The 18,006-nt window shown below is 49.5% G+C and overlaps 1 long non-coding RNA gene across 2 annotated transcripts; it reads right to left on the reverse strand.

The window, feature by feature from the left end:
* Positions 1-4,813: 4,813 nt before the first annotated feature.
* LOC121077497 lies at positions 4,814-15,668 on the reverse strand. Of its 2 annotated transcripts, none has more exons than XR_005824090.1 (3): positions 15,462-15,668; positions 7,300-7,406; positions 4,814-4,850 (listed from the first exon to the last, which is right to left on the reverse strand). It is a non-coding gene; the product is annotated as an uncharacterized LOC121077497 (long non-coding RNA). The 2 variants fall into 2 exon arrangements; XR_005824089.1 differs by lacking the exon at positions 4,814-4,850 and adding an exon at positions 6,821-6,929.
* Between the last annotated feature and the right edge of the window lie 2,338 nt (positions 15,669-18,006).

An 18,006-nucleotide genomic window follows, 5' to 3' on the forward strand; every position in this document is an offset into this window, starting at 1 on the left:
AACAGGCAGCGGTGGTGGGGTGTGATCTCTGGAGAAGCCAGCGCTCCTGATATGGGGACTGGATTTCTCTCCAGGACATGGCAAGTCCCGCGTGCTCCAGAAGGTCACGCAGGCTGACTTGGTGCCAGGGTGAGCCGCTCACACAAAAGGTCAGTGTGCTGTGGGACCTGCGCACCGCTCCTCCTCGGGGGGCTGCAAACCTCTTCGAGCTCGTAGCATTTGCATTGCCTCACCTTCAGCTCATGGTATTTTTTTAAGGGGGCTTATTTTTTTTTTTTTTTTTTTTGCATAAAAAGGAACCTGTGGTGTGCATCACTGACCCGTCTGCAAAAGAAAGCTACAACAACGCCTAGGTGGATTTCTGTCTTCCTTCTCTCCACATACCTGTATGTGCAAGCACTCACTCACACGGACAAGCTCTCTATCAGCCTATAGATCAGTGTCTGTATGTATGCATACATATATGGATTTACTTTTATTTTTACTCCAGGTGTACAAATGAGACCCGTGAGCATGCAATTTAAATACTTCATTTAACTCCTCGTTAGCATTTACTAACCCTATTTCTGCTTTTTTTTTTTTTTTTTTTGAGTTGTTCTCTTCAGAGGGAAGAAAACACAGTGTCAGGGAAAACTATTTCAAACAAACCTTGAAAAGGATGAGCAATTAGGCAAAATGAACTCACATTCTTGCCCTGTTTAATTCTTAGCTGAAGAATTAGTAGGCCATGGACCACTCACAAACAACCCTATGCAGTCTCAGAGCACTGTGTGGCTACAGAGAAATCCCACTCAAATTTCCAGATTTTCCTTTCAGAATAGATGCACCTTTATTTTTTTACAGGGATTATTCTGATAACTGGCTGCTTTTTTTTAGCCTCCTTAGCATTTTCTGCTACCAGTTTCTCTCTTGCATTTATCAGAGGCAGGCTACGCCGCCCCTTGCCACCTACCTCACAAGGCAGCGCTGAAGGCCTTGGGGTGGCCTGGCTGACACGTGGCACCCTCACATGGCATTGAGTTTGTCCCTGGGCTCGGAGGCAGAGGCTCCATACAGACACATGGATGCAGTACAGACACACGGATGCAGCCTGGAGCTTCCTGGGACAAAACCGGGGCAGCGAGCACAGCTTTTAGAAAAACAAATGAGACTCCAAATTGCAACCACTTTTTCCCAGCCAAGACAACGCTGCCATGCAAACCGCAGCCCTACTCCCTGTGCCCGCTCACTGAGGGGTGAAACCAGCCACGCATGGCGATCCTGCGGGCCCCTGAGGGTGCTCAGCTGAGTGTGGCAGCTCCCGAGAGCAACTGGAGGCCTCCCATGAGGGAGAGGAGCAATAAAGCGTGTGGCGTGCTGTCACCGCGGGGAGAGGGGCAGGGACTGCTTCCTGCAGGAGCAGCAGTTTGCAGGAGCCCTTGGCAAAGCCACCTCCACTGCACCAGCACCAGGGATGGGACGAGCGAAGGATGGGGTGGGAATGAGCCATCGGCACATATTCTCACCTGGTGCCTTTTTTAAGACCAAAGTGTTTGATGAGCCGTGCTGAAGCACAGCCACCAGCTCATGGCCAGCAGGAAGGGAGCAATCGTCACCTGTCCCATCACACCCTGAGCACTGGGCCACCAGTTCTGTCCTACAAGAAACAGCAAATTCAATATACTCCAAGGAGACGCTCCCACGGGAAACTATTTCCCTGAACGGTTTAAGATGAATGTAATCCAAAATAAGAAACGTCAAAGATGGGGATGGAGCTGCGGGGCAGACACACAACTACTGTTCCTGGGAGTGATGTCTCCATCTGCTGCTTTTGTGCCTGCTGAGTCCCACCCCCCCCCCGCCCCCAGGGACCGCCACCACTGCTTACACCTGGTGGGAAGCCCAACACGGAGCAGTTGTCACCACGCGGCCTGGCCACGTCCCACCACGATGCCCGCCCTGCCCAGACCGACGAGGTTGAGTGGCTGAAGGGGCGGTGAACACCCACATCCCCATGGAGGTGCAAGTCCTTCCCCTGTGCCCTTCCCAACAGGTGCCAGCACCTCCAAAAAGCCCCAGTGTGGCCCTAAGCAGCCTGCAGGGTCTCGCCGCAGATTTTTTTGCCTCACTGCCCCCATCCCCATGGGCTCCCCGAGCTAACAGAGGGCACGGTGGATGGACCATTAGGACCATCTCCTCCTGGCATGGCAGTCACGGCCAGGATGCTGGCCCAGCGAGAGGGGACATATGGAGAACCCCAGAACCACACACCAGCCCTGCCGCATGGCTCTGGACAGAGAAGCCACGCTGGTCCTCAGCAGCTGAATTAAAAGCTGGGGGGGATGCAGCGGTTGGGATCCTTTGAGCCCGTCGCAGTTGGCTGCTATTAGCACACAAAAGCGATGCCGAGCAGCCGAGCAGGACAAAAGGGTGTGGGGCAGACAGAGGAGAGAGACGGAGGGGTGGAGCGAGACAGAATGGGAGAGGAGACGCACAGACAAGGAGGAGGGGAGGGAGACACACACTCACACAAAAATCAGAGCAAGGGGAAGACAACGGGATAACGAGGGGGGCAGAGACCCCGTGGGGAGGGGCGGGCCTCACCTGGACGCTCCCCTCCACCATGGCCCCTCTCTGCTGCACTTGTCCACGATCCCTTTGCCTGCTCTGGGAAAGAATCCTGCCGTGCTGGGTGCAGAGCGCTAGGTTTAGGTACCCAGACCTGACAGGATTTTCCTGCTGACCCAAGTTTTGCACCATTACTAGGGCATCTGCAATCCGTGGATTTGCAGAGGGTCCTGGTGAAACTTGCTGTATTTCTCACCAACAAACATTTTCCCCATTCCCACAAGCACACCTTGGACCATGGCACAGCCACCAGCATCCACCTGAGAAACTGAGAGCTGGTCCCAGTTAACAGCAGCTTAGGGACCAGCATGGATCCCCAGCCCCCCAAAGAAGCCTCAAAATCCTTCTCCACTTTCATGCTTCTCCTTTTACAAGCACCCCATCAAACCAGGGAGTGCCACGGGAGATGCTCCCCTCCCTCATGCAGCCAAATGGCCCCAGACCGCCCACCGCAGCCTCACCAGAAAGAAGATGATGTGGAGCTCAAACACACATTGGCTTTAACTTCTCAATAACGCCCCTATAAACAATGGAGTAAATGATAGAACAACTGTGAAACTCCCAGCATTCTCAAGGATATTTGAAAAGCTCTCGTATTTCTAGTGTTTCATAAAACAAAAAAAGTCAGAAATGGAAAACAGATTTTTTAAGTATGAACTTGCAGGGAATTCAATAAAAATGCATTTTTTCTGACTGAAAACATTTCTTTATCTCTAGGAATGAAAAATAACACAACTGGATCAAGTGTTTCCAGCTCACTGCTCTCCCAGCTCTGTCTCCTAGTCCTGGTGCCCTCAGCCCACTTCTCCCGCAGCCCCATCTGCCTCTCTAGTTCCTGGCTATTTTCAACACTTTATTCTTCCTACAGAGATTTTTCTAGTTTTATTTACTTATTTCTTTTTCTGGATTACCCACTCTTTGGCTTTCTCTCTCTAAAATAAATTAAAAAAAAATCACTGCTTTATTTCCCATGCTATTTTCTCCCTTTTGGTTGCGTTTCCTATAATTACCAACAGTACTGCCGGAGCTGATTTCACAGCAAGGTCCCTCTCTGAGCTCTACTTGCTGGTTGCTGCAGCACACAAATTCTCAACCTGCACCATCTAAATGAGACCCAGCATTAGACTGGTCCTCCTTGGGCCAAAGCTCTCCACAGCAAACAAAATATTTGAGACAACCAAGAACTAGCTGAAAGTAACAGAAAGTGAATGCCAACAAATCCAGTCCTTTTCCAGATGAGGAAAAGGTCCATGAAAAAAAAAAAAAAAAGAGAGAAAGTAAAAAAAAAAGGAATTAAAAAAAAAACGGAAGGAAACTTCTTGGCTTGATCAGGGATGAATCACATACATATTCGTAACATAAAACAAGGATCACTGAGCAGTTAAACCTTGACTCCAGCTACAGCTTAGCTGGAATAAGGGCTTCATTTCCAAACGCTAACTTGCACACTGATATTTATTTCATAAAGCTGGGGGCCATCACCATCTCTGGCTTTCAAACAGGGATAAAGCAGACAGTTTGTGGGTGCAGGCAATAAAGTGTTCACAACACCTTTAAAAATGTAAAAAACAAAACAAAAAACAACAACAAGACAACAACAACAACAACAAAACAGATAGAGTTGTTAGGTTTCAAATGTGTAAAGTGTTAACCTCCCCACAAAAGCAACTTGAAAGAATGATTTTTGATCAGCACCAGTATTGAGAGTAATTCAGTTCATATGTGTTGAGAGAGCTGTGGCAGACAAAATATTTTAGAAAACTGTTGCCCGGGATCCTTTACAATTTCAATTTTCTTCTACAGAATTTTGAGGTCTAATTGAATGATGAGCTGCAAACCATCAGGCAGAAAACAGGCAATAGGAACAGAGGGGGAGAGCAAAGGCCCCTGCTCCCATATACACACACGCGCGCACTGGTGCAACACGTTTCCAGCGAGGTGGAATTCCTGCATTCAGCACAGATAACTCTACATAGGCTTCACTGTTTGCATTTTAATTTTGTATGCCTGCCTTTCAATTTCCAGCAGTGAATGATGGGAACACTAGCTTTAAGAAATTTGGAAGTTAAAATAAGTGACACGCTTTGAAACAGGGGAGAAGGCTGGGTTCATTTCGATGTAAGAATTGATCAGGGAAGATAAGTTAGGCTTTGGTAAAGTGATAAGGGTACGGCAAACCTTTCTGGGCTAATCCCAGTATCTTCTCCCTCCTTCACGTTCAGTCCTGTACAGCTCAGGGTAACCTGGAACAGACCAACCTTGGTTGGTTTTCCCCATGCAAAGGACTCCGGAAAGTGGTTTAGGTGCATGATTTGAGATACAAAAGTTTCTTCCCAGCCCATGCCATCACATGGGATCCACTTCCAGAGTGGTGTGGGGACACCTCAGTCTTCAAATCTTTCCCAGACTGTGTCAGGATACCCTGAGCCTTTGTCATCTAACTAAATGTATGTCACACTTCCTCAAGTTAATAACAGATGTCCCAAGAAGGACAGCTCTTGAGGTCAGGGATTTTTTCTTTCCTTTTTTTTTTTTTCTTTTTTTTTTTTACTGTTGTCTTTTTGCTTCCCATTTGGAAGGGTCAGGAGGGGGGGATCCAAGCACAGCCCCAGGGCCGCCCCTCGCCACCTCCCCGGCCAGCGGTCCCGGAGCGCTGTGGCTGCGAGTGCTCTGTTTATTTTACACAAGTGTCACCTGAATGAGGAAAAATAAATAGAAGAAGCAAACATATGACTCTCCTTAGCACAAAACCTCCCCACCTCCTCCTCGCCTTTTTTTTTTTATTATTATTTTTTTTTTTCCTCCTCCTCCTCTGGCGACATAAAAAGAGGCTGCGTCTGCCCCTGTTGAATGTAAATGCCTTTGAAGTGGAACTAATCATTTCAAGGATAGTTTGCGTTGTCCTAACAACGCAGCTGAATTGCGAAGCCCCGCTTTTTGTTGGAGATATGTTTTCTTTCTTTCAGCCCAACCTGATGATGATATACTGCTTTCACGCTCTGTCCTCCCGCATCGTAAATCTCCGCTGCCGGCTCCCCAGCCCCAACTCCCCCACGCCAGCAGGGGACCGGCTGCGGGCCCCCCGGGCCGGGCCGAGCCGAGCCGAGCCGAGCCGAGCCGGGCTGGACCGGGCAGCGCAGCCGGACGCCCCGACGGCTCGGCCCGGCCCCAGGCGCGGGCGGCCCCGGAGCTGTCCCCCGGCACCCCGGGCATCCCCTGCGGCGCTTGGAGGGCCGCTGCCCGCGGAGGCACGGCGCACCCCTCGGCTCCTCTTAATGCCATTAGTGACAGGGCTCGGGTTTCAATCGGGGCTCGGTGACACTCCGGGGCTGCCGCGGGTGCCTCGGAAATTCGGGTCAAGCGCCTCGGACTCGGGTTTCACGGTCAAGGCTACCGGGAGGCAACCTCGGAAATGCCCCGGAGAGCCCCCTGCAGCAAGCGCCGCCGGACGGACAGACAGACAGATGTGCAGAGCCAGCTGAATGCTCGCTAGCGGACAGCCCGCAGACACCGGCCCAGCAGCACAGCTTTACTGGCCCCCCTACCCCATCCCATCCCCACCCCACCCCCCAGAAAAAAACCAAACACACCCACCCACCCAAAAAACCCACATCCAAACCAAACCAACCAACCCAAACCAACTAACAAACAAAAACCCAACCAACCAAAACAGCTTTTGGGGCTTGGATGTTTTCCCCACCGGGTCCCACTCCAGGCAGGCCAGGCTCTGGGTTAAGCCCCCCTCAGCAGGCAGTTGCCAGCTGACAACTCTTGTTTTTTAAGAACAGAGAAACATATTTTATTTACTGCCTCCTATAAATTATTTACTAGCAGGGCTGAGGTAATTCCATTAAAGCCGCATGGTATGCTTACACCAAATAGTTATCTGGGGACTGTTTTTTTTTTTTTCGTTTTTTTTTTTTTTTTTTTTGCCATTGTAAAGCCACACAGTTGCCAGAGAGCAGGGAAAAGGAGGTCTTTGCTGGAGAAATGGGCCTCAGGAAGCAGCACAGGAACAGAAAGGAAAGCAATGGCTTTGCCCCTCTTTTTACAAGGCCCTACCAGCAAGAAACAGTCACCAGGGCAGGGCTGGGAGCAGCCTGGCCCCATCCCTCCTTGCCATGGGGGGGAAGCCACAGCAAGGTTTCACCATGACGTAGGGTCCCCAAGCAATCCTGCAAAGCTCAGCTGTTGGGGACAGGATTGCTTTAGCACCTGTCTCCATCATCCTCAGGCCCAGCGCGGCCCCAACAAGCACCCGCAGGTTCTGCTCGGGGAAGACAAACACCCAAGCCTGGGTAGGCTCCCCAGACTGGGGAAAGCTATGCAGAAGGGTGAGAGAAAGGAAAATTCCAGGTAAATATTTTTTACCCTCAGAATGTGGTTTACTAGCAACCATTCCCAAGGGGGGCTAGAAAAAATCCCAGTTTTCCAATTGCAAGGGGAAGGCACGACATTTAAAGAAGCTATCTCTGTTTCTACTGTCTTTCTCTCCACCCCATGCAGGGGCATTTTGCTAGAAAAGAAGTAGAGGAATTGGTACTATAGCTCCAAATATTCCCAACACATGTCTGAGAAAAACAGGTTGTAAAGAAGCCACCCACCAAATCTAAACAGGCAGCGCTGTCTCTGGTTGAGATGAGATGTGATGTGCTACTGAAGTTTTTATATTTATTTAAACTAATAACTCACTCGGATCCTACAGAGGTACTTTTATTGCAGCTGAAGTTCCCTGTGTTCCCCATCCGTTTACTTTCTAGTCCATGCATCCTCTGAATCCCCTCGAGGTAACACAGGGCCTGTGAAGAGAGGAGCATAAATTGCAGCTCGCTATTTCACCACTGGAGAGATGTAATAATGTTTCTAATCAGTGAACTTGAATATTTTAAATTTGCTTTAATTCCTCCAAGCAAACACTTCATTTTCACATGGATTCGGTCACACTTCATTGGCATTTTTCTGCCCAAACAGTCTTGGCTCAAGAACATGAATATGTTCTTGATATAGCATTTTATACGTAAAGCATGGAAAACCTGTTTCCATCTATATTAAACCAAGGTGTTGCTGAGTAGCACGGATACACCGACATCTAGGAGGCCAGAGCACAAGTGCAGAAGATGCAGCCCAGATGCCGAGCAGCCACATGCCAGCCCCCCCACGCTGTCCCGCTGCCCCCAGAAGCAGGAAAGCAGACGTCCCATAAAAGGGACTGGGTTTTGCAATTTCACCAGGTTTTATGGTAGCCCTGGAGCAGCTGAGTCACAGATGCTTCAGCATTTCACCTTGGTAGGTAGCTACATCCCAACCCTCAGTGCTTCCTGGCTGTGTGTCTTGTCTCACAGGACTTTTAAGTGCTTTTAAAAGTCAGATTTAATAGCACTATTTATAGAACAGACACTGAGCATGCTGTCTTTCCGTGTCAGCTCCTCCAGGTCCTCTCAGACACGAGCTGCCATATCCGAGGCTGAGATTGTCACTCTGATAGGGCAGCCCGTGGAAGCAGTCCCTGTCTTTGCCCATCTGTGTCAGATGCAGGGATGCTGGTGGGGTTCACATCTTGGGAATGGGACTCCTGAACCACAAGTTAAGCTCAGAAATCACACAGTTCTTTCTGAAGAATGCATTTAGTACTTTCAAAAGTTTCTGTTTTTTTGAGCCTTCCAATCACATTTTTGACCCTAAAGGCTGAGATTCTTAAACAGAGCCCAGAACTTAATGGCAACCCCAACAAGCACCAGACTGGCGCTATTGTAACTCACTTCTCAAGGATAACCATCATAAAGCAGGTTTCTTTCTCTTGGTGAATACATTTACAACATCTGTCAGTGCGGATGGCAGGCAGAAAATGCACTCGGGGTTTGTGAGGTGCAAAACAGGAATAGACAACATCAGTCTAGGGGCTGGAGCCAAAGCTCCACAAAATCAGCACTGTCAGCTGGCTCCAGTGGCTCTGCTGAGCACTTGTGGCCATTCAAATCTGCAAGCAGGCCAGCTGGGCTTGCACTGACACCTACATCCTCAGAGGCTTGAGACCCAGGTTGTGAATGCACAGGGAGTTTGAGGGACAGGGACCAGTTCCCTGCTGGTGTAAGCAGGTGCGACCCCCAGCTGCAGGGCCACTGCACCTACTTGCACCAGCACCAGGTCAAGTCTTGAGCTTCCTAAAACGAATTACTTGAACAGAAGTTGCCCAGTACACCTCTGCTTTCATTTAAAAGAAACCTACTTTTTAACATCTTAATAAGTACTTTGATTCTGCAGCCGCACCACCTCAGTAACCATGGAAATCGTTTATGAGATATGGTAAACCCACAACTCTTTAATAAATGTCATACCCAGTTTCAGAACAAGTGTTTTATGATAACAAAGAAAGTGTGCAGGAGTTGCCAAAGTGTTTGAGTATTTCATTTAGTGTATTCCCTCTGTGTCTTGAAAATACACACAGAGCAACCACTTCAACAATACAAAATGACCGGAAAATATGCATACATTTGGCAACATGTGCTTTTGTTTTTCTTCTTTCTATATCATCTTTTCTGAAACTATCCTGCAGGAAGTTTGAAATTGTCACCCAGCCCTTCATCATCTTAGTTTAGTGTTTCTGAGCTCAGACAGAAGAGAGACAGTAACAACAATAAAAAGGCAAAAGGAAAAAAAAAAGGAGAAAAAAAAAAGAGAAAAAGCCCAACTTGAAGCATCCTGGGATAAATTTAAAAAGGTTTGTAAGACAAAAGACGGCAAACAGCATGTAGCATGAGAAAGGCTTAATGCTCAAAGAAACACCCTTCAAAAATAACACATCTGTTTGAGCTGCAAAAGCTCCTTTAGTTGCAGCCTGCTTGCATTAACACTTTTGGACAGCCCAGTGCCTCTGACACTTGGCTGAGCAAACATTTCAGATACGTTTTCTTTACAATACTCCAGATTGTCAATCTTTATATGGCATCAAGAGTATGTTCCCTTAAGGAAATATGAAGTGAATTATATTACTTAGAGTTAAGAAAAAGAGTCTAATAAAAAAAGAGTGAAATCTGCAACAACCCCCCAGCCAACACCACCTCTCCCTCCCTTTTAAATTGAGCTAGATTCTGGTCTGTGATAGAGATCCAAGACAACTCTTCCCAGCACGTGATATGGTGAAATATCATTGCAGTAGATTATTGAGACATGGCTTGGTTGTTTTTTTTTTTTTTTTAATGCTGAAAAAGACTTAACCATACTTCAGTGACTAAAGAACAATGACTATCCTGCCATTAGAAGAGCTGCTGAATCAAAGTGAAAACCACACTGCATGCAGCAGGAGAGTCACACACACTCTCCGCTCTCCCTGATAACATGTATGAAGCGATGATAACTCGTATGCAGCAGCGTAGCTCGGCTGTCCACATTGACAACTCCTGGCAGCCTCCCCTCTCACTGTGGGTGATTTTTGCCCCCCAAATTCCGGCATCCTTCTGCCAAAGCAGTTTGTTGCGCTGAGCTCTGGTGAGACACTTGAAATCTCGCTCTTAATTATTATTATTTTTATTAATATTATTTAATCTCTCCTCATTCAGACATTCCCAGCTTGAGATAGCTCTGTATATTACTACGCCTGTCAGGGAGATGGTGAGAATAATACGGGCAAAAAGGCCGGGCTGCTCCTGGTTGGGTTTGTGGCAGTGAGCACAAAGGGACTGGCGGGGGGTGAGGGGGGCACGGCCCGTGTGCTCTCAGCATCTCCGCTCATCTACCTACCTACGTGTCTAATCGCTGCTGAAAAAGGCCGAAGCAACGCGGCTCCAAGCCAGGCGACACGGGGGAGTGCTTTGAAGTGCTCTGCATTGGTTCCACCCTGCGCCCCAAACAAAGTGGGTCGAGGCGTCCCCATGGCACGCTCTGCATGTGCACGTCCACACCGGCACCATGCTGCACCCCCAGCAGCAATGCACGCACCTGCATCAGCAGCGATGAACACACCCCCCGTAGGCAACAACGCGTGCACCGTGCAACAATGCGCAGCACCCTCATGGCAGTGCACGCAGCCAGGACTGCAGCAGGAGAGCCCTTCCCGAGGCCCCAGCACTGCCCACTTCTCCGAGCCCACTGATGCTGCTCCCTGCTGGGTGAAAGCAGCTGCTGGGATGGTGCGTGCTGCAGAAGGATGAAGGATGTACGGCCGCCAGGGAGCTTGCCCCATCAGAATGAAGGGGACGTCGTGGTTTGGGAACCCCCTACATGTAGGCGAGAGCGTGCTGCACGCCACCATCAAGGGGCAGAGCCAGGACAACTCCGCAGCACAGAAAAGAGGACAAAGCCCCAGCCGTGGGGCAAGGTGACCTTACCTGTCACACATGTAGAAGTTACCTGCAGATTTTCTTGTTGCTGTTTGTTATGGATTTTTTTCCCCCACACTAAAACCACAAAGAAAAGAAAGCAGTAGTGTTCAAACCAGGAACAACACCCGATTCACACTTCACACGAAACATACCACTGAGCGCATTGGTACCCATGGGTGAGGTTGTTCACACTCTGTATTTATGTACCTAAGCTCTGCCCTGGTTATTTGCTCAAAGACTTCTCTGAGATCATGGATTTTCACTGCACATCAGAAGCTGCCAGCAACCAACAGCAGGCACGTCCTCAGGTCAGCAGCGCGCAGCCCATGGCCCCACACCCAGCGCAAGGATTTCTTTGCGAACAAGACACTTTCATGAAAAGTGCTGAGCTCGCCCAGCTGCCACCGAGGTGAGCTGCTGGTAGTCGGACAACCTCTGCAGCCATCCTCTCCCCTCCTGGGTCACAGGGATGGCTCAGGATGGAAGGAAGGCAGGATCAGCCCCTTAAACTGTTAGCATCCCAGCTGTTTCAAGCACTTTTCTACCCTATCTTCTACATTACTAATTAGTGCCTGAGTTAACTGATTAGGTCACCCTGAATCTTATCAGAGTATCATTTGCAAAGAATTGCCTTGACATCCTCCATACTTCCTCATCTCTTTAATTCTCTATCACAATTGTACACTAAAGAATTTTCCAATTAAGGTAATTTACATAAGCAAACACGGCTTAGTGTAAACAATTAGCATCATGTTATTGCATGAAAATATGTAATTAATCCACATATTTTCCTAAAGGCTATTGTGTTAAGAAAGAATCTGTGGCCACGCTGGTGCCTGCGTTAGTTTCCTGTTTGCGCTGTTACAACGAGCGCAGCAGTGTGGCTGGAGTCCCTGCATGCCCCGTCCCTGCAGCACGCACACATGCACGCACACCGCCCTTCATTCTGCCTAGGTACCCAGCAGCTCATGCTCTAGGAGTTACCTCCCAGAACAGTAAGCTGGGGGAAAAAAAAAACAAAAAAAAAAACAACGCATCACTGACTAACCTTTTACTCTGTCAATCTATTTGTTCCTCTTCCAAACAGAAAAATTACAAGCCAAATTGTATTAAAGTACCCTTCATAAATATTTTCAAAAGGTGAAGCAAAGATCAAAGTGATATACAAAACAGATCCTTAATTTTGCTTTATTTGTTTTACCCAAGCATCAGAGGGGCATCGGGAGGCAGGCTGTGATGATTTGTAATGATTCTGTCGTTCCAGCGCTATCCCAAATCTTTCTTTGAGTTTTATTTTTACATGTTTTCTATTATGGGGCAACAAAGAGCTATTCGTTTTGCCTAGCACAAACCTTAGTTTTGATTAAGTACTTCTGGTAACCATTTAGGGTGCTAAAATCTATCATTGCATTTAATTATCCTTGTTTTTTTATAGTCCTCTTTATTGCTCATTAAATTACTAAAGATGCTTCTGCGGTTTGTTCTTAAGGAAGGATCCAGCAAGCAACATATGCTGGTGAAAGATTGCTCAGGTTTCAACAGCATCTGAAGCCGTCAGCATAAATTCACTGATTTTGTTTTATCAAAGGATAAGCAGCTCTTGTAAAACCCTGATACTTTGGTCACCAAAGTAATAGTCACATAAAAGAGGTCTTTTAGGTATTAGGTTTGGTGAGCAGCATTTTTCCAGTGTTCAAAACATTTGGAGAAATATTTCTGTAATTCAAAGCTGAGCAAACCATGAACATGGACGTGAAGGTATTTGTTTTCCCTCGGCCAAGCCATTTTTTGCAATATTGCTATGAGACCTGCAACAAATCCGGGTGCATGACCAGGAGCTCCACACTGGCAATAGGCTCTACTATCCTGCAGCTGTGACCCCTCCCAGAAGCCAAAAGACCGGGGGGTACCGGTAGGAGACCCCGAGGATGCCAGAGCACTGAAAAACTGGCCATCATTCAGGAAAAATGGTCTGAGAGGAGCCATGCCAATATTGTGATCACACCACATCTACAGGTGCCATGTGCCATCCAAGGTGCTAGACACCTCTGCCAACTGTAACCCCAGCTACTCCCGGTTTAACCACAAGGCATGGACCCTACCCACAACCAGACATAAGTGGAGACCCTTTGGGCAAAAATCCCACTGAAAAAGCACATCATTAATTTTTATTACTGCTGTTCCTTTATTACATATTTCCCCTAACCTCTTGATGCTCACTGCTCATTGCTTCCTCCTGGTTCCCTTGTGCTGGGACTCTGCCACCCTCAGAGAGCTGAGGATGGATGCGGCTGGGAAGCATTTGGTCTTCCTGCACACACCTCCCCATCACCTGGGGATGCCACAGCAAGGAAACCCAAAGTCTTCCCTGTGTTACATGAAGGTGGACGCCAGCATCATGAAGCACCTTCCCTGTATTTCCCGGCTGCCCCAGCATCAAGGCCTCTCTCCTGTCCCATCTGTCCCATCCTGTCCCATCACCCTGTAGCATGGCATAGCCTGGGTCATCAGGCTTAGCACTTTGCAGCATGGCAAGCTTCAAAATCAACACGTGCTCCTGTTCTGACATGTTATTTCTTCAACTAGTCTGTCAAGTTAGGGAAAATACAGTGATCACAAAGTACGTGGCTATACTAATTCAGTAATAAGATTACCAGCTGATGCCAGGACAGAAGAGTGGTCTTATCTGTGTTTGGTTATTTTATGTAATGCTGAAGCCCATTGGTATTTAAACAGTATATTACGCTGTGTTTTTGTAATCTCAAATGAAAGCTCTTCAGCTAATTCTCTGAGCTTCATTATGTTCTCAAATTCCTTTCAAACTGTTCTTATTCTGAACTATATTTACTTAACTATGAAACCATGAGCAGCCCATGTGAATACTGCAGGGATTTCCCCTCTTCACGAATTTATGTGCTCTACCTTTTATCAGCTTAGCAAATAACATGGCTCAAAGATTTTACAGGTTTCCACTTTCCCAGCTGTTACCTTTTTGCATTAGGTTGTCTAAGCCATGTTATGGGCACATCCCGAGCTCCTGCAGCTTCCACAGGGCAGGATCTGCTGTAGTTTAGGAACCCTGCTTTGGTGGCACACAGTTTCGGCCCACTCATAAGGGGTTCCTGCTCCAGCCAGCCTGCCCCATACCCACAGGAGCCTGGCACAGACTGTCCCCGCTAATTGCAGTGGCAAGGGTCCAGGACGACACCTCCGAAGGTGGGAGCACCAGGCATGCAGAGCTCCATCCCTTTAATCAAGGTACCAGCAGCCAAGCCCTAAATAAGGGGGCAGCAGGTTTGGGTGCACTGCTAAGAGACCCCCCACCCCGGGTCCCCCTAGGGCGGCGGTGCCCAGCAGCTGCAGGAAGGTCACAGGCTGTGGCCCTGGTGCCCCTTCCACTCTAGGAGGTGACCCAGCATCACACATCACGCTCAGGCATTAACGCCACAGCAAGCAGCGCCGGGAAATGAAGCCACATCGCTTGAGGGAAGGAGGAGAAGAAGCATGAGAAAGGGAATATTAATAGGCAATTACTGTCAGGACAGCACGCGCCAGAGAAGTGATCGGTGCTCTCTTCTCCAGAAAGCTTTCCTGTCCACCTCCACTGCTGTTTCTCCTTTGGGAAAAGCGGGCAGAGAAGCACCAACCTCCGAAGTGCTGCACGGCTGCGGAGGCACGAGCCCACCTCCCCGGAGGCTGCCCCCTGCGCCAGACACAGCCGCAGCCCCTGCACCCCAGCCCCCTCCCCAGGGGCTGCTCTGCACGGCTGGGTGCCCCCGGGGTGCCAGCCGGGGGGAGGACGGCTGCCGGCACAGGGAGCGGGGCTTCGTCTGGAGCTGGTGCTCCAGGACAGGAGCAGGACGTTGAGACTCGGTTTCACCAAAAGCAGCCCTCGGAGAGCGGCACCGTCAGGCAGGAGGGAGCTCTCTGCAGGGATGAAGTCAGGATCTTAGCAGGGGTTTTGGCAATTATTGGGAACTCTCAACTGAAATACAGCGTAATTGCCATGGTGCCTCCCGGCTGCAAGCAGCCGCTCATCCAGACAGCATCCCTGGGAAAAACCACTGTGTCATCATCGCCTGCGCTGCATTTTGCATCATTTGGTTTTGGGGGGGAAGGAGCTGCTGCTGTGGTGCTGGGGGCAAAGCGTGATATTGGGTGGCACAACCCCAACCTGTGACCTTTCGCCCTGGCTGGCCTTGCCCCATCAACCATCCCTTCCTACCTGAGCCCTTCGCAGGCTACCGGGGCATCTCATCTCTCCTATCTGATCCTCCCTCCCTAGCCACTCTGGGCTTCTGCTCTCCCAGCCACTAATCCTACCTCACCCCAGCTGCTCCGGCACTCTGAGCTGCCCCTTCAGCTCTGCCAGGCCTGGCTGATTTCCCCTGGTTTCCTTAAGCCCCCGATCCCCTCTCCTCAGCTGCTCCATCTGCCCTATCCACCCTGCAGCCGCACACAAAGCCCCACGGCAAAATGGGGCAGCACACAGGGTTGTGAGGAATGGGGCACTGAGCAAAATCACAGCAGGCTCACGGCAAAACTGCAGGTGTTGGCATCCTCTCAGGAACATGCAAAGGACCAGCATGAATCGTCATTGCCATGCCTGAAGGGACAGACAACTTTTGTGGAGAGGCTGTCTTTCCTTTTAGTGACGTGGACGGAAGGGGAGGAAATTGGCAGGTTGGGTGGTGGCACAGAGTTGTGTGATTATGACTCTCTGATTATGAGGGAAAAGGATTCAGCGCCCCAGACAAGGTAGGGCTAAGCGACGGTGTTCTTATTCCCCCAGTAGCAGCTGCGTGCTGCCACTTCGCCTGCCCCAAATACATTTACAGTTTCACTTGGGCAAGAAAACCCCCAGGGGAAGTGACACAGGGCAGGAGCAAAGCATTGCTGACATCCTGCGCTCCTGCTTCCCTCCCTGCCAGCATCCCTCGAGCCACACCAGGAGCTGGTGAGGACCTTCCCCTGGTGCTGCGGCCAGACAAACCTCATCGCACTGCAGCCGAGCGGTCGGCGAGGAGAAATCTCCCTTCCCAGGGACATTTGCCTGCTAATTGTAATGCATTATCAGCTAAAGCAGTTCCATAATGAAGCAATAAGACCCAACAAAGTTGATGTTATCGTAGGATAATTGGCCATGTCAGGCAGCCAGATGCCTCAAGGCAAAAGCGAAAGCTGTTTAACGTACCAAAAAGGTCAATCAGCAGATAACGTCCATTTCCTCTGGATTTGTTGCCACCGTATTGGCCATTTCATTGAAGGAGCTTTCAACAATTCCACCCCTCATGGTACGTATATGTACTTGGAGAACGAGCCCTCTTGGTATAGGTCTGTTTTTCTTTTTTATTTAAGGCAAAAACCGCCTTTCTGTAATAACTTCCAAACAGCTGAGATCATGCCAAGTTCAGGGAAATGCCCAGTGAAACCTGCTGAGGAGAAGCCTCGGTTCATGCGGACACCAGGAGTGTCTCGGCTGGGCTCTCAAACGCAGGTACCTGCTGGAGCCCCAGCTCAGTGATGCAGTTGCAGCCCCTCAGCCCAGCAGAATCTCCCCTCAGGCAATCCCACCGCGTGCCATGCCCCAGCCACCAGCACCCAGCTTTCCCCTGAAACAGGATGCTGAGACCAACCCAGAGTTCATTTTCTGAAGGAATAAAAGATCCTGAAGCTGTTACCCCTGTACTCTGCACCCCCCTGCCCGCTCTGCTGCAGCACCCTGCTCTCGCTGACAGTATTTGTGATCCACTCACATCCACATCACGCCGTGGCACTCTCCTCCTTCAGGCTCTAAATTGACGGTAACCACCACCTGACAGCCGCCGGGTAAATAGCTCCTATCTCATGGTCTCCTCCAGCGGGTGGGCAGAGCCAGGGCCGCACTTTGCAATTACATGCTCCAGCACAGGGCGATTCACTTGGAAATAGGAATGCATGAGAAAGAGAGCTGGCACAGCCAAAAAACAGGCTTTGTGTAGTCATACGAGACATCTGATCAGATTAAACAGCTATAACCATTCAGACAAAAGCCATGTTCCCTCCAACCCAGATAACAGGGAGGCTGTTTCACTGAACGCCTGACTGGCACTTTACAGCAAGGAAAATAAGAGCAGTGATATTTTTCCAGGAGGAGCACAAAGCAGGGCAGGACACACTCCCCGGCCAGCTCTATGAAAGGAAGACACCAAGGCAGGGAGAAATGCCCCACAATAGCTGTAGGGAAGGTGGGAGCGTGCCCCAGCCTGCTTCAAGGACGTTCCTCTGTATTGAGATCATTATGGACAGACTTGTCCCTCTATAGCACTTAACAGGGATTATTAATAAAATGTGGACATCGCCATTCTCACCTGCAAATAAGGTGGTATCTCTTGGGCAGGTTTATACACAGGAGCAAAGAGCAAACTTTGAACATCCCTGGGTGCCTTTCCAGTAACCACTGGAGCAGACGTGGATAACACCCCCTGCAGCACCCTCAAGCATCTCCCCCTAAGGCTCTTCACACAACGGGCTGCAGGACAGCTGCTACAGGGCTCCAAAGCCCTCAGCTTCCCCTCCCAGGAAGGGGAGTCATGCCTGCAGATGTCAGGGATTGCCATTTTAAACCGCAGACCAAGGAGAAATCCAGAGGCAGTGATGGGGACATGGAGGACCTCTCCAAGGCAGCAAGCAAGACCCCGTGCAAGGGAGCTCCACCACCAAGGAACCCTTCCTTAGCCAGTGGAGAGGGCACCCTGGGGAGGAATAACAGAAATGCGGGGACACAAGAAGGCTGCAAACAAAGCAAGTCACTGGCTCTGCAGTGGTGATTATTTCTCTACCAATTAATTTCAGGTTTGGAGAAAAAACTCTGGTCTGGTCTAGCCCTTTTTGTTTCCTCATGCTGACTTTCTCTTGCCCTCTCCTGGCTGATGGACCTGCACCGCCCGCAGCAATGTAGCAATGGCTCTGCTCAGCCTCCTGCAGCAATCCTGACCCTCCCTTGCACAAATCCTACACAAACTCCCCCTAATAAAACAACCATCCATACCGCCAGGCTGGACAGCCAGCACCAAAGGGCTCACTCCACATGGCCCCCACA

Source organism: Cygnus olor, chromosome 13 (genome assembly GCF_009769625.2).
Source record: "Cygnus olor isolate bCygOlo1 chromosome 13, bCygOlo1.pri.v2, whole genome shotgun sequence".
NCBI lineage: Eukaryota > Metazoa > Chordata > Aves > Anseriformes > Anatidae > Cygnus > Cygnus olor.